The sequence below is a fragment of the Geospiza fortis genome, unplaced genomic scaffold (genome assembly GCF_000277835.1).
Source record: "Geospiza fortis unplaced genomic scaffold, GeoFor_1.0 scaffold70, whole genome shotgun sequence".
NCBI lineage: Eukaryota > Metazoa > Chordata > Aves > Passeriformes > Thraupidae > Geospiza > Geospiza fortis.
This window is the reverse complement of record NW_005054317.1, coordinates 5493757-5508805: the sequence shown is the minus strand read 5'-3', so window position 1 is coordinate 5508805 and position 15049 is coordinate 5493757. Positions and strand designations below refer to the sequence as shown.

Below are 15049 nucleotides of genomic sequence, written 5' to 3'. Positions count from 1 at the left end.
TGCATTCAAGGTGTCTGTCAAAGCTTCCTACAGACCAGAGGGGACTTTTCTCCCTGCACTGCAGTTAGTGAAGCACACAGAGAGGTGACCCCAGCCTCCACAGACCAGTGTTTGTTCTGGGATAGCAATTCCAGGGTTGAAGTCTTTCAGGCTAGGAACAGTTTGAGTATAAGATATTATTCCTGTATGATTTCCAGAGCCAGAGACCTGTATAAATTAGACATGTCATGAAAAATCTGAATTATGTGTCGCATGGTGCAGCAGAGGGTAATATACAGACCTTTATTATGTAATAAAACAATTGTGTGCTGGGGTGATATTTATAGTATAATCCTGTATGTCTTCATAGCACTCTTTGGAAACATATAATTTAATACACACTGTATATTTTGTCTCTGTGTGTTTACATTTAAAGTAATGCAAACTTTATTCTCTAAAATCCCAGTAATATATCTGGAAAGGTTATTGCATGGCATACTGGTAAACACAACCATAAGCCATTCTCTGTTGAAAAAGACCACTTACTGCCTGTGACTCATTCTGCATATTTCTTTAATATTTTCCTTTTTAAATCTGAGCAAGCTTCTCAAATGCTTAATGAGTAGGCTCTAAGGCTTTAATTTTCAGCCAATCCTAACTTTATTACAAAAGTTTATCAAGCTATAAACACACTACTTCACTACGCTGTCATGTTTTTATAAAGTAGTTTATAAAAGGTGACATCTGGCAAAGAGGCAGATCTATAAAAATCATGCTGGTGGATGTAGTGTCATTTTTTCTGCCATCCTCCCAGAAAGAGTAATATTATTTTGACACACACATTCATCCCCACTGTCAAGCTTCTATTTTTATAGTTAGCTTACTGCACATATCCTTAAGCTATACAAAACCTTTGGGCTAATGTAAAGAATGACATTTCTGCATATTTATTATAACACTTATTTTAGGGGTTGACTTTGCCTGATAGGATTTTTCCAAGTACAATGTCATTTTCGTGACAATACACTTCGTTTGGAAACAATAAATAAAGATGCACGAGAAGTCATGAAAGGCCAAATATGCACGGACAAGTGTACAGCACCTCAGCTTGGCAAGCCCTACATTTGTCCTTCTTTAATATTTTATCAGATGTGTGAACTGTATTTTGGAGTTCAGCACAAACTTCAGTGCGCACAGTATAATGAAATCTCTCCAGGACATTATAAGTTTCAGCAGGGTATAATTTTAATACTGTGGAGGTTTTAGCTCTGACATGTTGGGATATAATTTCTTTCAAAGAGTTCATTTTTTTTCCCATGTTTGTGTTGGCTCAAGCACAGCCAGGATATAAGCAAGTGGAAGAGCACTGAAATCAGGAAGCTGATGAAGCACTTTTGTGATTTAATTACAGCAAATAACTGATTAATCTCTGCAGTGTCGTAGCTTATCTGCTAAAGTAGATGATATGAATCCCAACACACCACAGAAAGGTTGTTTCATTTGATTGTGCATAATGACTTGCTCTTTCTCAGACTTCCTCCAATACAACGGGTACCTTACTTTTTAAATGTGAAGTCTATCATTATTCACCTCTGTTGAATGCTAGACCTCTAAAATATTTAGCTTTAAACCACATGCACTATTCATGAAATGACTTTTCAGTGCCTTTTTCCAGTATTTATAAAAGCAACAAAAGTGTGCATTCACACAGCAACAAGCCCAAAAATTAGAATTATTTAACTGCTTTTGAACATGACACTGATGTAGACAAAACCAGAAATAGGAGTCTGTTCACAGTATCATTATTCTGCCATCAAAGGGTTCAATACTGGAAATTCCTGAGCCGAGATCATTATTGGCAGTTCACTAAATGATAATTTGGGTTAGAAGCAGCATTCTGCTCCTTAAACAGTGCACTGTCTTTGACATTACAGTGTATTTTTTAATGCTGAATTCAAACTACACAATACCACAGATCTGTTAAGAAACCAACATCACCCTCTGGATTGTTCTCTATAATTGTGGTACAGATCAAGACTTGTTTAACTTGATTGTTCCAATTCTAATATCTAGTTCTAATATCCCAATTCCACAGCTGCACATGAATAGTCAGATCTTTGCGTCTGTATCGTGCCCTTAAAAGCTTCAATTACAGAATCAGGGACTATTTTTCTCTCTAAATAATGTAACTTCAGTATGAGCCATAGGAGAGAAGGTCCTCAAGTGCACTAAGCCTGAGGATTTCTGACCCTAGGGGAAAAGTAAAGAAATAGGAAACCATTACAGGGGTGAAAGTAACAAAACCTTCCCATGAACCCATCCTCATATCTGCTGCTTTAATATCTTTTCATCTTTATATGCAATGGGTGGTCAAAAACAGGTCTTCAGAAATACCAGAATATATGCCTAATTGTGCTAAAATACATATATATTTACACGTTGCTGTGCCTTCTAATTTGCCAGGCTACCTTCACAAGGTGCAGTCAGGGCTAGGTTGTGCCTACAAACTCCCTTTGAGCACTGCATTATATTTAGTACAGAAATCACAACTTTAAAATGCTATTTTTGGTCTATGTTGCACATGTACTTATTGGGCACCTGCAGCAATCCACCCTTTGGAACTGTTCTGGCATGACTGAGAGAATCACCTCCTTTAAGCAAAAATCTCAAGCAGTGTCTCTATTTTCCAATACCATCAAATATAAACCAGCACATCCCATTTGGATGGTGATAAGGAAAAAGGAGCAGACACATATCAATGTGAAAACAACACAGAGGGCATTCTGGAGAGCCTAGACTGAAAAATACCCTGCTGAAGAGTCATGTAAACATAATGCACTGGGGATGCTCTTAAAAGATCTGACCTGGGTTTGATTAGTTTTGTGGTATTTTGCAAGGCCGTGCATTGGCCTGTCATGGTAATCAAGGGCTGGAAGTATTATTACCTGGAGTCAGCAATAATGAGAACGGAACTTCTAATTTCAAATTATAAGATAACACATTGATTAATAACCATGGGATGATTAGTCAATCTAAGACCTTAATGCACAATAGAGAAATTTATCCATTATCTGTTCAGTGTAGTTCTTCTTTCCTCTTGGTGACTTTAAAAACAACCAAGGAAAATTACTGTCCCTCAGTAAAGGCTTTTGAATTTCATATGCATTTAATTAGATAACTGCCAGCCCAAGGACAGGAACCAAGACAAATAGTTGTTCTTTTAAAATTAGAAGAATAGACTGTTCAATGAACAATATTGATGTTCTCTTGTACTGAGTTATACAGGAGTCTGCTACTACTTCCTTTAATTTATCTAACCATTTTTAAGATTTAATGAGTTTTTTAACAAGGTTTTAGTTACATATGCTAGTCGGTCATTTTAAAAAATGTTGTTAACAGCAACAGTACCTGCATAGATAAAAATACATACCTCACCACAATCTTCTTGGAATTAGGAATGAAAGTACAATTTACTTAGAAAAAAGGGCATTTGGGATTAAGAAGCCATCTTTATGTTAGTAGAAAAACAACAGTTAATTCTGTTTAATCTGTTTAATTGCTTCAATAGCTATAATAATAAAGATTAGCTGGCTGTGAAACACTTAACTATAAAAGAAAGGAGGATTTTTTTTTCCAATTTCTGGTACTGGGTGTTGTTTTCTGCTTTTGCAGGATGAGGGTAAAATGGAGGAAGGTTTCCTTTTGTGATCTTGTTTGAGTTTTGGTTTTGATTTTTTGTGAAGCTTTTTTTCTTCCAAAATTTTTGCAGCAACAGTCAGCTATCTCCTTCTTCCCTACTACATATTCACACAGTCTAAAGGCTGCCCAGCAGATGAAGCACAGTTTATTTATTACTAGGAGCACCCCTGACCTGTTCCACAGGGAGTTGTGACTTGACCGTCCTGAGTTTGGTACAAGAGCACTTGAATTTAAAAGGCCAATGACACCAATAAGAGAAAAAGATCTGCAACACCCTCCTGAACTGCCCCTTCCCAACACACCCCACTGCTGAGACAGGACTCCAGCTCCACTCTTGCTGTGGACTCACAAAACCTTCTTTATGACCAGAAGAAGCACAGAAGCCATGTCTGTGCTAAGCGCTGCCTTCCCCATCAGCCTGGCTTTCACTTAGAGCTTGCCAGACCTTGAGACCAGCCTGTGCCCACCTGGGCTCCCATGGAGGGGCACTGATCATCTCTGCAATATGATTTGGCCCCAAGCTTCCCCAGAGCTCCAGGCACAGACTTTCTGCCTCAAGGAGTTTAATTTTATTCAGTAATCACCTATCAGACACATTTGCCTCAAAGGAAACACTTCATGCCTTAAATACCAGACCTGAAATAATTTATTCCTGAAAGGGTTAAGCTCACAGTACATTTTACTTGGCAAGTAAAACAGTGTGCTCTCTGAATAATGGCACTCAGATACCCAGTGACAAAATATTTCCCTATCTTTTATACCATTTTGATAATTCACTGTGTGTATTACACACAATCAAGACATCCAGGTTTCAGAGGGATTCTGAGCACATCGCTCAGACTGACAGAGCAAGTATTCCAGACAATTGGCTCCCTGAGGGTCAAGACAGTGATGCTCAATCAGGATTCAAACGGGTCATAAACCCTTCATGGATCTCGCTCAAGTGGGTGGTGATGCCTCCCTGGGGCAGCTCATCCTTTTCTGCTACAGTAAAGCACTTGTCATTACAGACAAACTGCCCGTCAGTCTCAGGCACTCATTTAATCGAGACTTAGTGAGAACAGCAAATATTATCAGTGCCACAAAAGCCCTAAAGAGACAAATATATTAATCATAACTGCCGTGATGGTAATTTAAGACACTCTCAAAACTCTGCTGGTGGTCCTTATACTAAGACTGCTTTTTAATGTAGATTCAGATTTCCAAAACTGGGTGCTGAAATCAGGCACTGCCATTTGGGTTTAAGCTCTTCAAGACAAATGCACTGAGAAGAAAGGGGTGCCAGAGTACCCCCTGAGCACAGAAACTGGGAGTGTGGCAGAGCACTGAATGTTAGAAATCTTTCATTTAAAACCCAGGTCAGTGTTCCATGCCCAAATTAGGCACACTAAAGGAAACTGCCCTTCAAAAAGCTCAAAGTGCTTAGAATAGCCCGAAACATTTGCTTTTGCAACACTTCAGATAACCTGGCATATAACCAAGGCAGCTACAATAAACTACAAGCATGAAATGAAAACCCAACACAATCCTGGCAGCTTGGGACACAATGCTTTGATTGTACTGTTTTCATATCTAATTATGCTTCTATGCAAAAAAAAAAGAAAAAAAAAGAGAGAAAGGAAAAAACCTCACTGTTATACACTACAAAAGTGTTGTAATAATCTAATGCTAGGCTTGGCTGGCTCAATAAAATCTTCCACAAAAGATTTGCTCCCTTTCTCTACACCATCCTACAACCACACAATTCCACACTCATACAGTCCCAAAATTAATCTAGCTCAGATTCTCATTACTGCTATAAACAAATAAAGCTTTTATGTTCAGCTCATGTTTTGGAGTGAAGCTGTACACATGATAATTAATTTCTTGGGTTGATGTAACATACAGAATGAACTTCTTGCTCATTCAGCTGCACATATACAGGTGTACATTTGAGACTGGATTCTGTTTTTATCCACAGCAAAGGTGTCAGCCAATGTAACAGTGATGTCATGCCAGGAGGACAAAAAAAAGCCCCAGTGATATAAATCAAGTGTTCTTTTGCTACAACATAAAAAACTTACTGGAAAAGAAAAAAAAAACCAAAGCGGTTTCCAACTTTGCCTTTCCAGCTGGGTCTGATCCCTACACAATCCCGATCTCTGCCCTGCCTTGCAACTGCACTTCCCTCATTATCTGAGAGTTTTCTCTTGGCTTGCTGGGGAATTCCAGCGCAGACATACCCAGGTACACACAGGTGCAAGGCAATAAAGCAGGAAGCTCTGGCTCTGCACCTCCAGGATGCCCAGTCCACCTGCACAGCCCCAGACCCTCCGCAGTGCCCCAGCTCTGGGGCTCCGTGGAGCACCTCTGGCTCCAGCTGTGCTTCCCACAGAAAACCATCATTCAACCAACCTCCTGAGGGATGGCTGGCAGTCCCATGAGCCCAAAACTGCTTTCACATCAGAGAGCTGTGTTTAGCACCCACCAGTCCCTTTCACACACACACATCCCTTGGAGGTTTCATCTTTTGTGTTTGGAAACAAGCAAGTTATTCCTATCACATTGCTTCCAAACCAAATTTCTCTCACCATGCATATTTATCAAGCAATTCAGGAATATATAAAATACATTTCTGCATAGCAGATGGATAAAATATATTCTATTAATGTAAAACTGTTTTAAGTTGAAAATCTTCTGAGTATATTCCAAAATATTAAAGCATAAATCATAGTATTTAGCAAGATAAACCAAAGCAGAAGCTGTATTTCAATAATGGGGGTTTACAAGATCCTTGTACTGTTTTCAGCACTAATACAGCAGCAGGATAAGGAGAAATGAGGCTCCCATGGCCATAGCTGTTATTATATAAGGTTCTTTATCCAAAACTCCATATAAGGTTATCCAAAACACTTCTCAAACTTAGAACCTGATCAATACCCATAACTAAATAGGCCTGGAAATCAATCTGTGTTTTCAATCCCCCATATTTTGTGAAAAAGAAATAAACTATTGCATGTGAAATAAGAAACACATAACCCCAAAGCAATCTGAAACCTTTTTACAATACTGAGCACAGATTAGTCTGAACAGATCCAGTGACCTTATTTGATAATAAATAATAATGTTATATACATAGTGACACCAGAAAGCTTTGAAAATAATATACAGTTAATCATAAACAACTAAAAATTTCATAAGCATTGGAAAAAATTACAATATTGGATATTAAATCTTGTCCAGCCAAGCATACAAACTTTGGATTGACTTACATCGTATTTGAGTAACCCCACTTACTGAAAAACAACTATTGATTAGAATAAATCTGAGCACATAATTCTCTTCGGTTCTAATCTGGAGCTTCAATTCCTAAACCAGTCCAGGGATGACCCTTAAAAATATAACCTTTTTAAAAAATATCTTCACCAAAATGCCGAAGAAATTAAAAACAATCAAACAAAAAAGCACTCAGTTTTGAAAAGAACTGTAATTGTCCGGTGATAAGAATCCTAGAAATATTGCAAAAGTTTAAGTTGGCCAAGAATCAATCAGGTATAATTTGGGCTCCCTTTTAGCAGAGGGATAAACTGGATAAACTCTTAAGGTCTCTTTGCAGCCTACAAATTTTGTGAAGTGATTTAGGATCTATAAAGACAAAATCCATCATATAAACATAAAAGGGCAAAATTCTGCTCTTTCTTTAGTGTGTGCTAGGCCCCAAACACAGAGGGAGACAAGAGCCTTCACTTCAAAAGCCTTAAAGGCTTTAGTGCAAAGCCCAGTGTCAGGATCAAAGGGAGGCCTGAGGTCCTGGATGGGATGGGGAGAGGGAAGCTCATCCTGCTGTGCCAGGCAGGCAACAAGGGACGTCCTTACTCCTGCTTCGTGTCACAGGAAGTGTAATCACCAATATTCTTGTAGATCAAAGCAAAAGCAACTTTTCAGCCAGATCCATGCTGGCTGAACACATCTGTGAACAACTGGAAAGGTGGGAAGCATGGGCTCATCCTTAATACTCCTGGAAAGGTCCAGAAGAATTCTGTATGTGAGACTACAGCCAGAACACAGAGCAATAGGGATCATCTCATTTTAAAATGACAAAGTCTTTTTCTACCCTGGGTTTTTCCTGATGCCTATTGCTTGTGATATGAAACAACAACGCTGGGTCTTTATTTTCCATGTATTGAAATTTCCGTGTCCTGAAAATAAAGGAAATATGCTTGCTTGAGATTTTACTGAAAACCTAAGAATGAGCATGCACTTCCTGGTGTCCAGAATAGTATTCAGTAAATTTCTAGCTGCAAAGAAAAACAGCACATTAGATTTACAAGCGCCTTCTCAGAAACAAGTCAAACTTCTCCTGACTAATTACAATATTTTGGATTGATCCACACACAGCAGGACATTGTTGTGTTGCAAAAACACAAGAAATAAGAATGCTTTAAAACATGAGCGCTAAAATTAATACAGGAATGAGGCAGCTGTTCAAAATTATGCATTTATTTAAACATGAGGTCTGTTACCTTGGTGTCTCCATTGTAACTCAACACTTTTAACACACACTTGCTTGGGATCAGCTCCTTCAGGCTCATTTTCGGAGTTCACAGCAATAGTCCTGTGCTACAGGAGGGCCTGGCACAGTGCAGCCCATTTAAGTGGCAGCCAATTCATCCCCCTCACCAACAAGTAGAGATGACAATTAGTGACAAACACAACCACAGTGTTTCCCTTGTTGGACCAGAGCAGCTCCTTCTGTCAGAGCAGTTGCACAGGCTCATCATGACTTGGTGTCTTCAATTAAGACTCTGACAAAAATGGGTGTGAAGGGCACTGAAAATTGCCATGAAAAGGCAAATTAATTAATGAAAACAGCACAATAGGGGTGAACACTGCTAATAAGTGCTGCTTAAACAGATCAGAATTCATTCTGATGGACGTTCCTTCTCTTTCAAACCGTTTCCTTTTGTGTCCATTGTGTTTCTGAGGGTGAACTAGACATGATGAAAAAATCACTAATGCAGTATCAGCAATTAGCTCAAGATTCACTTTGGAAATTGCCAAGTATTGAAGCAAGGGCAGAGAGAGAGGAAACAGTTACATTTGCAAACAAACAGCCTTTTACTACCCATCTCAAAGCCACCATGGCAACTGAACCTCACTTTTTCAGTAGCGCAGAACCATTTTTATCTTTACAAAGAACCACTCAGTCACCAAAATAAAAGAGCCATCTCGGTGAACTGAACTTCTTGAACGCAACATTTAAGTGCATTTGTCTTCAGTATTAAGGACATATTCAAGATTTCTTCCATTTTGGATCATAAATACTTTTTCTTTTCTGCCTGCACTGTGGGGAACTGAGGATGGCTGGCACCCTTGTGACTTACAGGTTATATTTTCTGCTATTATCCTTATATTCGCTACCTGTATGAAAACTAAAAGTGGGCAGTCATTGCTACTCCATCAAATGAACCGTGGCTATGACTGCCTGGAAAGTTCTACTAATATCAGGGAAGGTGAATTTTCTATAGGATTTTTCCTGAAGTAGCTAACTAGAACAATATCATATGCTGGAACACGTCCATGTAAATCCTGAATTTTTCTATTTGAATTGAGCTTACTGTATTCTTCTTTGGTATGAAATATTCATGGCAAAAAGGAGAAACCTCTTTAGTGTGGGGTTAAGCTTTTAAATACTGTGAAGAGTTTTAAAATGTCATGGCAATGTAAAAGCAAGCAATATAAATATTATGAGTTTTCCTAAGTCAAATCTTTGGATTTTCTGATAGCAACAGATTACATTCAATATCATTTACACATTAAGGTTTATGCTTCAGGTAAATTCTACAAGTCTTTCTGAGTACAGAATTAGTGTGCTACTTCTTCCATTACAGAACCTCTTCCTCCTCAAGATCTTGTTTCCTGTAGCAACTGCACATGTGGAATAGCCAAGGAAAAGGCACCAGCACACGGAACTTAAATCACCACTTTTCCTTCCTGACACAGAATCATCTATAACAGTGAGGAGTTTCAATCCAGCACGGTGCTACTCACATTCCACTCACGAGTTTAAAAGGAGATCATTCAAATTCAGAACTAGAAACATTTCCTTCTGGAGCTCACACAATCCCTTTATTTGGGAGATTAAACCTCTGCCATTTGACAAAGTGACAAGAGGAGGAGCTCCCTTTAACTTGTGCCACTGCAGATCATTTTGCATTCACACTCTACTCCCTCCTTATCCTTCCCCCTGTTGCTGGAGTCCACACGGGACAGAATTATGTGTTAGTGGTTGTCCATTAACATATAAAAAAGAAGACTGGGTAAATAAGCTTCTTTTTCCCAGGCTGACCCCTGCCTCTGGCAGTGAGAAGATAAAAAGTTCAGCTGTCCAGTTACCACAGATAGAAATAATGCACATCCAGCAAGTCCTCAGCTCCTCACAAGTGACATCATGTGCTCATTTACAGCCTGAATTGATCTGCCTCTCCTTGCTTGCTGAAAAGCCCTGATAAGGTACAGAGGAGCAAAGAGGAATCCAGATTTTGTAATCAAGCTGTTTTGTACTTCAAATTAATATTTTCCTATTTGCTGTAATTTAAAGATGTTCAAATCAGTACATATTACCAAGCTGAACTGGTTATGCATAATTTTAATTCTTGCAATTTGTCACTTATTTCCCAGACAATAATGTTATGTTGTTTCTAAACATGGATCACAGTGACTTTCTCACTTTATGGGTCCTGCAAATTGCTTTGTTTCACACAGCCATACTCTGTTATGTTTCAATTACAGTCACATTTTATAACTGACATTCTTAAAAGTATTATATGTTAATATATTAATTTAAGGAATGTCAGATGGAGTGTGTAGACTTAGCACAGAACATATTCTGACAGACCTGACAAAAACCATGAAAAATGTGTGCTTTCTATCATAATGATTATTTTTCAGATAACACCAGCTGTGCAACTATTAAACCAAGTGACTGCTTTCCCACATAACACCAAGTACCAGCATTCAATCATGAAAGAAATATAAATCTCCATGGGCTTTTTCCACATGCTTTAAATCAGCAGCAATCTGTGCATTTGTATCTGCACTAAAAGCATGGTAAAAACCAGCAATGTCTTCCAGCTGAAAACTCTTTGGTATTTTATTGAGAGAGACTATGATTGGGATATGTACTGTTGTGTTTATAGGGATGTAGTTGAGCTTTAATCTAAGTTCCAAGTTAAATATGACAAAATACACTAACCAAATAACTTGAGGAACTACAGGAATGATTAAATCTTTTATTTCATCCTCCCCATTATTTTATTATGGAAGCTTTGGATTCTTCATCAACGTCAGCTTAAAATTGTTCAAATCAAATGCATGATGAAAGGTATCATTCCCCTTATGAAACTCCAAGCTTTTAGAAGAATCTTTCCTTCTCCCCCTCCACTCAGTTCCCATAAGGTCCCACCTGGAGCACTGCATCCAGCTCTGGGGCCCCCAACACAAGAACAGGGACCTGTTGGAGAGGGGCCAGAGGAGGCCAGAGCACCTCTGCTCTGGAGTCAGACTGGGAGAGCTGGGGTTGTTCAGCCTGGAGAAAAGAGGGCTCTGGGGAGACCTTACAGCACCTTACTCTACTTGAAGGGAGCCACAGGACAGGTATAGAGAGAGGCACTTTTTACATGGGAGTCATAGGGTGAGGGCCAATGGCTTTAAACTGAAAGAGGGTGGATTTACATCTGAGAGGAAGAAGAAATTCTCTCCTTGAGAATTTGGGGAGGCCCTGGCACAGACTGCCCACACAAGCTGCAGATGCTCCACCTCTGGAAATGCTCAAGGCCAGGTTGGACAGGGCTTGGAGCAACCTGATCTAGTGGAAGGTTCTCCACCCATGGTAGGGGCTGGAATTGGATGATCCTTAAAGGTGCCTTCCAGGCCAAACTAATCTGTGATTCTGTGATTCATCTATTCTTGGGTATTACAAGATTCTGTCTACAAGCTGCATGTTCAAAGACTGCCTTTCTTGACAGCTTTGCAATTGGATAATGCCATCCTACATCACATGTTGCAAGAAAAAAACAATCCTGTGCCTAATTTCTGCCCTCCTCTATGGAGTTCAGATGGGTTTATGAAACACCTTTAATTGTGTTAAACACCTCTTAACGCCTCTTCTGTGTTCATTTCAGTCTCAGAATCACACATCATCTCTGTATCTCAGATCCTGAGGAAATGAAAAGGAAACACAGTCATTTTTTCTGGGTACACTATTTTAGATGTGGTGAGCTATGAAGGCTCCAAGGCAATATCCTTTTGAAATAAGGATGTTTTGAACTGGTCTGTGACCCCATAATGTTATAAATGGAATAGCTTAAAAATGTAATAATTACATTGAAATATCTGATTCAGACTATGACACCAATTCTGAGGTTAAAACATGCATAAAATGCTCTATGTAGAAAGGTTATAAAGTAAAGAAAGAAAACATAGGTTTAGCTTCGTACTGCATGCACATGTAAGGCAAATAACTCTGGCTTGTGAGGAATATGGCTCATAAAAGATTGGATCACACTGACTGATAAGCAGTTGCTTAGGGCCAGGAAGAAAAGTAATCCACTTACATATCTGACACCTCACTAGAAAATCAGAAAATCTAAGTCAGCATAAACTTCGCAAAAATGGTAAAGCAAATGCTCTACTGAATCATCACATTTAGACAAAAAATTGAATCAAGCTGTGTCTAAAGCCAGTGGGTTTCAATGTCCCTATCCTTTAACTGGAGAGAACACAATACTTGTGACCTCCCTGTCAGGCACACAAAGCCCCAGATTTCAAGCCCTATAGATCTGCTGCTCTGTCTGCATTCTCTAACCTCCCAAACTCCACACAACTTCTCCACAGAGCCTTATAATGCTCTTTTCTGTCATTAGGGCTCACAATAAGACAAAAAATCCTATCAGAATTAATTTTATTAAAAAAAAAACCAAACCAAAACAACAAACAAAACCAACACAATAAAAAACACTTTTCTGAACCCAACCCAGCAATGGATGATTCTTTGTTTCTTAAGAGCAGAAAATCACATGAATAGCTGAAATTATCTTCATTGTGTTGACTGACTGATATGACCAGAAAGGCCTTGAGATCTTTGCTTTCATCCACCTGGTAAATTATCTCAGATGGGGGGAGATGTTCTATACTCTCATCTCTTTATTATTCATTATTGTTCTTAGCTTTATCAAATTGCTACTCTGGGATGTCTAAGAACGGGGATTTCCTTGTGGTTAGTGGACTTTAGTAGGCAGAGCAGTGCACTGTCAATCAGTCACAGCAAACATGATCTAAACAGCTGGATTATGCTCCTTGGGGTGACTCAACATGCAAATATTTTAATTTCAGTTCAAGCACAGCTATTATTTCAAAATCTTTTGGTTTTGATTTACTGGACTTAGAAACATCCCTCTTAAGCAGCTGTGGTTCCACAAACACAGCGTAACACTGAATTATTTACTTGTGCATCAGTGAATCTATGAAATAACATATTAGTATATAAAATTACAAAATGGAGTGAGTCTCCTTGGAAGTATCAGAGGGAGAAATGCTGGCAATCTTTAGCCATTTCTGTTTGGCCAAGAAAACAATGGGAGAGCAGCCCCTAGCAGGCTAAGCTGACCTGCTGTTATCTTCCCAGCCTGTGGATCCTCCCTACCTGTCAGGTCTTGTCAAAGGACAGCTCCAGGGAATTGTTTGTGGTGAATGTGCTGAGCAATGTTGTTCAAGCCCCTGCCACACATTTTGCACATACAGAGGAAACGCATCTAATACCAGTATCACCTGAACACAGGAGGTGCTAAAGGCTAAAATCACAAAGCTGCCAAAGGAAACTCGTGGTTGCTGTCAGGGAACAGCCCAGCAGTCAGTGGGTTCCTGGCAGAGGGGAGCTCTGGGGACTGCCCTGGAGGCTCTGCACTCTGTGGAAGCAGCTGAAAATTCAGGGAAACAGCAACAGGGAACCAAGCATATCTTAGCCAAATGAATCAAGTTCAACCAAATGTCCCTTCTAATTCTCTTGGCTTGCATGCAAATCAAAGAAATTCACTATTATTGGGAGAATAATTTTCTTTTCACTTAAGCCATGAAGGTCTTGAGGCTGATCTTTAACCTTGACCAAATCTGCTGACCCTTTAGATCTTAGGTCTTTTGCTCTCACAGTCATTCATGGACTTTGCACTTTCTGATGGGATGATTTTCAGAGCAGGAGATAATCTCTTTCCAGATATTTAAATGTGATGAAATTCAAATATTTGGTTTGGACCATTACATTTCATCATGATATAAATAACAATATACATTTCCATGGTTAGTTTTTTTTAACATCCATTTTTAAAGAGGGATGCAGACAACCTAAGTTCAAATTTGAAAAAAATTAAAAAGCAGTGTATTATACAGTTTCTTAGTCCATGGTGCAGAATGATAAACATCTACAATGTCTGTGTGCACACACAGGCTTTTCTGTTCACATACAAACATTTCCATTTCTCTTTAACAGTAATAATAGCCTTTTTGAGGTATAGAATTACCATGGACATATTAGAGAAAGAGGCAGCAAAGCCTTTAGCAGCAGGTGGCATGCTAAAGGAGAGCAAAGTGCTTCTTGTTGCCAAATAAACACAGCAGCCATTATGCACTCAGCAGCCTCACCTACAGCTCTGAAAGTCAGTGCTGCTGCTTTATCAGAGTATTAAGTGATAGACAGGCTGTTAGCCAGAACTTCTTTATCTGCTCTTATTCTGAGTCCTGTCATGCTATCTTTCAAATTTATCTAAACTACCATGACAAACAAGCAGACAAGCTCTCAGTTTTCACTGGCACCTCAAGGAGCTTAATCCAGAGCTCTGCACTGCTTTTGCCTTACACAAGATAAGGAGTGTGGCTGGGTCATTGTCCCCCATGGCAGGCCAGGAACTCTGAAGTGCAATCTCTCATTCATCACATTTTTTATGACACCTGCTGTTATACACTCCCTATTTTGAGCACACCACAAGCACCAGGAATCAGGTTAACCAATAACTCTGGCTTGTGAGGAATATGGCTCATAAAAACCATAGGCTTTTCCATTTCCAAGGCTCTACTCTGCATCCCTGTGTTGAGTTGTTATCTCCTGGATTGTGGAATTCCTGATCAGTCAGTGGTGGCAGGAAACACCTGTGACAATATCACCCCTGGCACCATGCAAATAAAAATAAATCCCAGCTAGTACAGCAAGCACTGGGATATTGCACTGAATTTCCATATCTAACATAAGACCTCCACCAGGACATTGTGCCTGAAGTACATTATCCCATCTGGTGATTTTTCTGGATATGGGTTTCACCCTTCAACTCATATCCAGAGTAGT

The 15049-nt window shown here is 39.3% G+C and overlaps 1 protein-coding gene across 1 annotated transcript in view; it reads right to left on the bottom strand.

Moving 5' to 3' along the window:
* FHIT (fragile histidine triad diadenosine triphosphatase) overlaps positions 1–15049 on the bottom strand; it is a 367077-nt gene that overhangs the window by 157723 nt on the left and 194305 nt on the right. The gene's annotated exons all lie outside the window — the stretch shown is intronic.